Source organism: Pteronotus mesoamericanus, unplaced genomic scaffold (assembly GCF_021234165.1).
Source record: "Pteronotus mesoamericanus isolate MK-2021 breed Mesoamerican mustached bat unplaced genomic scaffold, CSHL_Meso_final contig_73, whole genome shotgun sequence".
Classification (NCBI taxonomy): domain Eukaryota; kingdom Metazoa; phylum Chordata; class Mammalia; order Chiroptera; family Mormoopidae; genus Pteronotus; species Pteronotus mesoamericanus.
Genome location: NW_026555245.1, coordinates 30,011,884 through 30,018,250, shown reverse-complemented (window position 1 = coordinate 30,018,250; position 6,367 = coordinate 30,011,884).

Sequence of the window (6,367 nt, the reverse complement as noted above, 5' to 3'; positions counted from 1 at the left end):
GCATACCATTTAACTGTCATTAACTCGAAAGTATGTCTCTTTAAAACATGAATTATTTGAATCGTATTTCTTATCTTGATGCCCAGCAGAGTGCCTGACACATATTATTTAGTCAAATTATTTGTTGGATAAATAAATGCTGACTTAAGACAATCTTGATTTATAGCTGTATCCGTTTACAATAGGAACAAAATAGGCTCATTGGTCTTCGTTGTCAGTAAAGGTGGTAGAACTGATTAGATTTATTCTGTCAACTCTCTAAGAAGTATTTCTCTTTAAGGCCAAAGGAATGAAGCAATTTGTGAGAAAACTACACAAAGCTGGTTTGTGGTTTTCTTTGTTTTTTTTTCCATCGGCCGTAACAGAATAACATAGACTAGGTGGCTTATAAACAACAGAAATTCATTTCTTATAGCGGTGGAGGCTGGGAAATACAAGATCAAGGTGCTGGCAAATTCTGTGTATAGTGAGGACCCGCTTCTTGGTTTGTGGATGGAGTCTCTCTGCTGTGTCCTCACATGATGGAGCGGGTGAGGGAGCTCTCTAGGTCTCTCTGGCAAGGGCACTGGTCCCATTGCTGAGGATTCCATTCTCATAACCTAGGTATCTTCTAAATGTCCCACCTCCAAATGCTATCACATTGGGGGTTGGGTTTTAACATCTGAATTTTGGGGGGGACACAAACATTTTGTCTATAGCAGTGGCTAAGATTTATGTTTCTGCAATTCCAAATTAAACAGACTTAGTGACGCCAGACTGGATATGGGACATGAGAGCCAGACATGACCTAGAATGACTCCTCTAAGTATTTGGCTTAGGTTCCTGGGAGGACATTGGCAATACAGGGAGAGCAAGTTGGGCAGGGTGAGGCAGGGAAGATGGACAGCAGGCTTGGATGTGGTCACCGTGACCCTAAACGAGGACCGATGCAGAATGAATGGGTGCGTTCCGAGTAAAGGGCCAAGGAATCCTTAGGTGATATTTGTCTCAGATGGCCAAGTCTTGAATACAACGATAGGAAAGCAAAGTGTCCAGCATCTCACAGTTCCAGGCAAGAAGACCTCTCTCTCTCAGGCCTGTTGAGCATTGGAGGGAAATAAGGAAAACAGGCAACAAGAGTACTTAGGAAATAATGCACCATAAGAGCAATTCAGATTTGTAAGAAAGGTGATATTTTAATTAAGGGAAATTGTGACTTTTTTGTGCCTAGGAAATTGCTCAAGTTATTTCTGTGATATATACTTTTTTTAAAATTGAAGAACAATTAAGTCCATTGAAGGGCAGAAACCAAGGACAGCAACCTCTGTCCTGTCTCCTCTACGCTGAGTTCCCTTTCTTTCCCTTATGCTCCGTGGCCTCTCTTGGCACATTGGGTCTCTTCTTTCCTCTCCGGCCAGTTTCCCTGCATCTTCGTAGACCCTGATGCCTCAGGACTTTGTTGCCTACAAGGCTCATTTTGACTACCCCTCTACTTCACGGGATACTTTCACCTTCAACTTCCCAGATAAATGACATTATTTTTTATTCTCCTAGTTCCAGGATTCTCAGGAGAGGATGCTTATTGTCCCTTTCATTTTTAATGTTGTGCTATGGGGATACAGTCAGCGTCACCTGGCTGCCACGCATTTGTGGAGTGTGGGGGTGAAGGGTACTGAGGGGCAGACCATGGAAAACAAATCTCACCTAAAACATCACTTGGAGACAGGCCGTACTCATTGCAGTCAAAATAATATATTTCTCTACCTACTTCCCATGTAGAAACAAGGATTTATATCACAATAGTTCTTTTTGTCAGTTTTTAATATAGTGAGCAATATAAGATTAGAGTGGAGGTGGTTAAATTTTGACATTTCTGGGGTCCTTTTCCAGAATTCATGTAATACCTTGATGCTGTCACCAAAAATAAGGCCTTATTTTTGGCCTTAAAGAGGTGCAGTAGGTCAGAGGAGCCACTAGATGTCACCATTGCAGGCTGCATCCCCAATTCCCCAGCTTGCTTCTGTTAGGGCCAGTGCAAGTATTTCAGTAACAGGTGACAGGCTCCAAGAAGTTATCTAGGCTTTCCGTTCTGATTTGAAGACACGGTGAACAGGTGAGTTAGTGGTTTATTTACCTTTAACGATCTTCAGATAAAGAGCATTGTTGCTAAAAGCACGAATCTTTAGCACTTTGTAAAATATGATTGTCTAATTCTGCTGTACACCTGAAACTTACACAACAATATTCGATGTAAACTGCAATTTAAAAAATTTTTCAAATTAAAAAATTTAAAAAGAATGATGTTAGTTGTCACTGTTGTACATCTGAAACTACTATAATATTGTATGTCAACTGTAATTGAAAATAAATTTTAAAAAGAAAAAAAAACAAATAAAAGCACTCTTCTTTAGGGCCCACTTACAGGACAGTCGCCAAAACAAGCTCTAAGGTCCTTACACTCTGCACATCTGTGAGTCTGAGATTCTAAAACCACATAAACATGGTTTCTGGCCACTGCTCGACCTTTGTGTATTTTTGTTTTTGCCAAGGTCAAATCGTTTTAGTAAATGGTATAGTATACATTCAAAATAGCAGACGCCCTGCTAGTGAGAAACGTTAAGCATTCGTCACAGTGATGGCAAAGATTGGCTCGGTGTTTCGCTGGCCTCGCTTGGGGCGGCGCCCAGGCTGGGAGGCGGAGGGCAGAGCGCAGGGCGGCTCCTCAGGCCGCGGGGCGCGAGCGAGCCTGCAGGGACACCCCCTCCCTGAGGGCGTGAACCTAACTCAGCGCTGGGATCGTGGTGGTCTGTGGAAGACAGGTGTTAATCGTTTGTCTTAACGGCAGACTCCTCCCCGTGTGTTCCTTTGCTGTCTTCATTTCCTCTTTGCTGCCTCTCCTCTAGGTCCTCTCCTCTTTGTCCCCTGGCCTGAGTTCCCCTGTCATCTTTGCCAAAGCCATTTCTTAGTTGCATCAGTAGCAATTGGTGCTCAAGAAATTACAATTCTGGAACGTGGTTTTTGCCTTTTCTTCTCCGAATATGCTAGGCTACAAGCGGAAGCCTCCCAGCTCCTGAGAGTGGATGGACAGGTAGAAGAGCGGAGCCCGAAGAATGCCTCTGGGGACAGAGGCGCAGAGGCCGGCTGACCTGGCCCCGTGCCTCCAAAGTGGTTGCAGCAAAATAGCATCATCACTTCCCGAGCAGTATCGTGAAAAAACAGTTCCATGCGCATGAATTTGAGAAAGGTCACAGGCCACATCCTCTTTTGGGAGCGTTATAATGTTCATATGGCAGTAAAGATTTCGATATGTAGTCCAGCAAAAAAACTAGTTTAACTTTCCTCAGCTTCATATTACCCACTCCTATCTGACCACAGAACCGATATTATGCTTTAGTTGATTTTACACAGTGTCTACTAGTGACCTGTAGAACTGCTGTTCTGTGGAATATACTTTGGGGATTATTTCTACTGCAGGGAAGTTTTGTAAGTCCACCCTTAGCAAGGAAGCAAACACAAATGCCTCTTCTGGAACAGGTTGAAGCTTTGATTTTTGAACTCTGAAATGTCGTATTACAAGCACATAGAGTAATATGTATGGGATATAACTTTTCTATGATGTCATTTACATTATGAAAAATAAACACTGAATTACAAAATTGCAAGACTCTTCTCTTTGGAGGAATTTTGACTGTTTAAAATAGTTATACCTTTAAATCATTTAGTTTTATATTTATTGAATGGCCACTCTATGCCCAACACAGTCTTGAAGATGCAAAGATGTATAAGAAATTAGTTCTTTTTCAAAAGGAAATGTAAAGGTGAATCTTACAGTCTTATACTACTTAACTCACACTCTATTAGTTCTGATATTTAGTAAAGGAGATGTTTTTTAATGTGTACTTACAACTGTGTCTGGAATAGGGTAAGCCTTAAATAATGGTAGGCATTATTAGCTATTTAGTTAAATGCTTTGAGTTGAAGAGAACACTATAAAATATATAGACCTTCCAAACTTCTTTTCCTTGTAATTTAATAAAACTAAAAACAAACCTCAAACAGGTGGCTCTTAATCTGGTGGTTAAGGTTTACTTTAATATAGGCAACATTGCGCTATAGAGCCATGTAGGGAATACGCCTCTCCACATCTTCCTAAACTCAGGCAATGCACCTGCTTTGTGAGAGGATCACTTCACTTGCCAGGTATGAAGACTAAGTGATAATCTGGTGTCACTGTTGGGGATGTGGATGGTGGAGGGACCCCAGCAGATCACTGTCTTTCCCCCACTTTCTCACTTGGCGCTGCCACCTCGCCAAGGTAATCAGTGCTATTTTCTTAGGTTTTGCCTGAGTTCAATATCCATGTTATGCCATTTCACAAGTATACTGCCTTTTGCATTCACAATGGATATGGGGCTCCCCTTATTTGAATATACATAAGACATTAAGAGTAGTTTCACCCCTTTGCCTCTCTCATGCTTGTGCCCTCGAGTCTCAGATGCCATGGCGTGTGGGAATGAGGGTCTTCAAAGGCCATCTCAGGGGCCTGTACTAGGACTTGCACAGTGGTCCTCTCTGATACACCTGCCAGTGACGTTGGCTCAGGATTCCCGCTCTTTCCAGGATGTTCCTCCATATGAGCCTGGTGGGAACCCAAGACAATCATTATTTGCTCATTACTATTAGGTCTAAAGTCAGAGAAACCCTGATAAATGCTTATTAAAGTATTGACTCGTGTTGCCCCTTGAAATATTGAGTAATTTCTTAGAAACAGTCTTGTTTTTGAGAAGGAGTTTTTGTAGGATGTTGGCAGCTTCTTTGCAGATAGATCTCTGATTCTCAAAAGGCATATCCCCACTTGGGACAAAAGCCAACCTCAATGCCAGGAAAAGTTCTGCTCATGCACAGAATGAACAAATTCTAAATAGAATTTAAGGACGATCCTTTTCAAATCTTCTCCTTGATTTATGGACCTTATAAACATGACCCCTGGAAGATAGCACATTGGATTATGGGATTTATTTTGTTTTCCATGAGGATGAAATAGCGTTTTGGAATTATTGAGGCCAGATGCAAAGGGAAATTAAATAAGCTCTGTGGATGAAAAGAAATTTTCAAAGAGTGCCCTACAAGACATATCAGGTAATAAAGCACCAGGGCCATATGGATACACAGCTGTATTGTACAGAACAGTCAGTCATAAATTACTTCCAATTTTTAGAAGTGGTTTATAAACATGCTTCAGAAACCAGGGAAACTTCTGGTTTCTGGGAAGTTGCAATATTGCTGGGAAGAAAAAAGAAATCTATAGGCTAGAAACTCATTTTATTCCTTTAACTCTAGCCCCCAAACCATAGCTGTTACATTTATAAAGCTATTAAGCAGTATATTTGCCTTGATCAAATGGATTTATTGAATGGAAAGTTTCTGGAAAATAATATTTACTACCTAGTTAATATTGTAAGTATAGTACTAGATAGTTGAAAAATAGATATGGGTAAGGCCTTGACCTAGTGAATTGAAGAGCTGAAAAAAGAGTGTTCCCCTCATAGAAATAGTCATAGAGGGTTTTTGTTACAAGACTAGCCTGAATTCAGGCAGAATAAATATGACTTTCTCATTTCTAGGAACATATCTTTGGAATGTCAACCAACGGTCACTGGCGCAAATTCAATGCCAAAAGGAACCCCCAGTCTGGGGTGTGGTGAAGAAGGAAACGTTATTCAGTGCCAACAGCTCAACTGTGACACAACACAACTGTGAGGTGGCCCGGGGGCCAGGCCCATCTTTGCCTGGGCAGCTCAGCTCTGCTCTGCTCTGGTCTGCTCCACTTTGCTCTGCTCCATTCTTGTCTGGTCTACCTCTCTGTTCTGCTCTGCAGCAGCAAGAGGTCAGTGTTTTAGGTCTAGCCAGGGAAGCAGAGTCTACAGTCCTCAGCATTCTGTGGAAAGGGAAAGTGCGTTCCCCAAGCCAGAGGGGAGCTGGCTTATATGGCTCGAAGTCCTTACCCTTGGCCCCCAGTTGGTCTCTCCTCATGCAAATGAGGTCTCCAAATCTTTGCAGTTTGATTGGTCCAAAAAGAACTATCCTGATTTGTCAGAATAGAGCCACTCTGATTGGCTGTAGCTGTGCAGCTCCTATTGGGTGGGGAATGCCTCAGTCCTGTTGATTGAAATAGGATTCCATTCTTTCAAAGGGCTGGCTCAGATGGCAGGAACACAGTGCAGTCAGGCAGTTCAGCGCAGGCTTCTCCCTGAAGTGCAGGTTGCCTGAGAGGCCCCTGTATAGAAATGGCTGTTAGGTTCTGAGTTTTTTAACTTTTATTTTTATTTTTATTTAAGCTCCGTTAACCACCAGGAGCCCTTCTTAGTAGGCATGTACTTTCTCAGGT